This window comes from Sander vitreus, chromosome 5, assembly GCF_031162955.1.
Source record: "Sander vitreus isolate 19-12246 chromosome 5, sanVit1, whole genome shotgun sequence".
In the NCBI taxonomy this organism is placed as follows: Eukaryota; Metazoa; Chordata; class Actinopteri; order Perciformes; family Percidae; genus Sander; species Sander vitreus.
This window is the reverse complement of record NC_135859.1, coordinates 34,869,614-34,872,031: the sequence shown is the minus strand read 5'-3', so window position 1 is coordinate 34,872,031 and position 2,418 is coordinate 34,869,614. Positions and strand designations below refer to the sequence as shown.

At 38.1% G+C, this 2,418-nt stretch overlaps 1 long non-coding RNA gene across 1 annotated transcript; it reads right to left on the bottom strand.

Moving 5' to 3' along the window:
* Nucleotides 1–275: 275 nt before the first annotated feature.
* LOC144517721 (uncharacterized) lies at nucleotides 276–2,028 on the bottom strand. Its single transcript, XR_013501962.1, has 5 exons — nucleotides 1,934–2,028; nucleotides 1,378–1,407; nucleotides 755–907; nucleotides 467–559; nucleotides 276–331 (listed from the first exon to the last, which is right to left on the bottom strand). It is a non-coding gene; the product is annotated as an uncharacterized LOC144517721 (long non-coding RNA).
* Between the last annotated feature and the right edge of the window lie 390 nt (nucleotides 2,029–2,418).

Genomic DNA, 2,418 nt, shown 5'->3' with positions numbered 1-2,418 from the left:
ATGACCTGAAATGTGAGCTTCATAGTCTTGGGGTTGTTAAGATGGAGTGCATACATGAGTCCAAACAGAATGCACATTGCTTTTGGCAGCTCTTGAATGTTGTCCATCACAACTTATCCCTCAATGATGATTTTCAAGGAGGCTGGACTGAGATGCTGGGAAGATGTGAGCCCAGCACCTTCACGCTCAATGTATCCCGTATATATATATATATATATATATATATATATATATATATATATATATACGGGATACATATATCGTTATATATACGTTATATATATATATATATATATATAACGTCAAGGTCACGAAAAGAATCATCAGATTCCTAAATAAAGAATAACAGAAGAGCCCAATCATTACATTAGATTTCTCATTTGAAAAACAACTTTAATCAATATAAGAGTGTAATGGTGAAAAATAAATAATGGTGAAAATGATAAGAAAGCAAGAGCTTACTTACAAAGCCTGCTTTGAAGAAGTTTGTGGTGTTGTCCCCAAGGATGATAGGAAGCCCTCTGAGCACCTGTGTCCAGATCGCAGTTGGCTCTGTAGTCTTTTGGGATTTAAACACAGTACCACAAGTTAGCTAGACAGCGAAAATGAAAACAAATAATGATCTATAAGAAAGCTTAAATAAACCAAGCAATGTTTGGATTGAATTATACAACTAATAGAGTAGCATTGTGATATGATGTTTTTACAAAACCTGTGAAAAACAATGCCAAGTACATAATGTGTATGGACCTACATTGGCCTGTTGTGAAATCTGTGTCAACAACTGTCCAACATTCCCTCTCTTGGAACGAAATAACTCGAGGAGACGAGGACTGTACCGGTCGACGCTCTCGTAGAATTCCTGCTTGAGGTTCTTGCCCACAATCCTGCTGAACTCCATGAACACCTGAAAAATACAGAGAAAAAAAAAAAAAAAAAAAGAACTAACATCAACTGAACTATACAAGGCAGCTAAGCCATCTGCAAAGTAGTGCTGAAAAACATCCATGAATGTCCTTTTCATATGATTTGAAATGTTGATGTTTAAATTAAAAAACATCATGCCCCAAATTAAAAAATACCAATGTTTTCCTTAAAGAGGACAAGAGTAAATGTGTACTGCGCAGGTGAGAAAGACTGCTTCTGTGCAGGGTGCAGAAAAACCACATGACTGACAGTGAAAGGTTACTGAAAGGTAGTTTCACTCAGTTGTGCACCCTGGGTTTTCTGGTGAATCTTTGCTAAGTGGACTATAAGTGCATTAATGGAGTTGAATGTGCACACACATTGTTGGTGTAAGCAGGAAAATGGGACAGTTTTAACCGATAATGTTTTAAAAGGTTACCCCTTTCTCACACATGAACTCACAATACTTACACTTCCACAGCATCCTCACACCACAAGGATCTGTAAAAATATAAAATAAGAAAACGTTTAGCTCAACAATGTCACTGTTAAATACAATAAGGCAATAGAACCGAAATGACGCATGTAAACAAGCGTGTGTGTGAGAGTGAGTGAGAGGGAAAAAGAGAGCGGCCAAGGACGGGTCAAGTGGATCAATGTGCCGCAAGCAGCTAGCGGTGTCCACATCGTAAACGCCTCCACAGCGCCTGCTACACGCCTTTCCCCCGACAGCGGTTGAATCGCTTTTCTATTGCGTAAAATGGCGGTTATATAAATGATATAGTCAAGCTTACTTGCCGGTATGTGAGCCGTCCTCAGACTGTTAACACTAAGCTAACTTTAACATTCAGCTGACACTGTTTTGAGTAGCTAGCTATTGTTAGCAATAAGCACGTATTAACACCATGCACAGGTTCAAACAGTAACATTAGACAGAAAAAAAACTGCGTCAACAAATCATCTGCAAGCTTTTGGGTATTAAAAATGCGCACAAAGATAACTAGGCTACAATAGTTATTTTACATACTATATTAACCATTCCACTTGGAGTAAGGTTGCTTCCTGGTCAGGGTACCGTCTGCTGCCGATGCCTGTGCTGCTCGTCCCGCCAGGTTTAGAGCCCTTTGGACACACATTACAAGACGCTGGTCTTGTCACGTGACTAGGCAGGTTTTTGAATTAGCCCCCTCCCCTTTCTTATGAAAGTAAAAATTCAAAGTTATCTCTGCTAAACCTGATTAGTGCAATGAATCTTTCAGCTAAATAGTACAAACAACTAATGCTGTTTGGTAATGATAGCAGATTTTTACAAAACATAAAAGTATAAGTAATGATCACTCGTAAGTTTAATTAGAAACAAAATTGGGGTTTACAGTATAGTTGTATTTCTTCTGCATCCCAATTGTCCTGATCTGTTTATCACATTGTTTTTCCATTTCAGAAAGTTGTAGTGTCTTTCTGTGTTCTTATGATGGTGTCGCTTCTTTTTTCTGTGTCGTTTTCTTTGTCTTT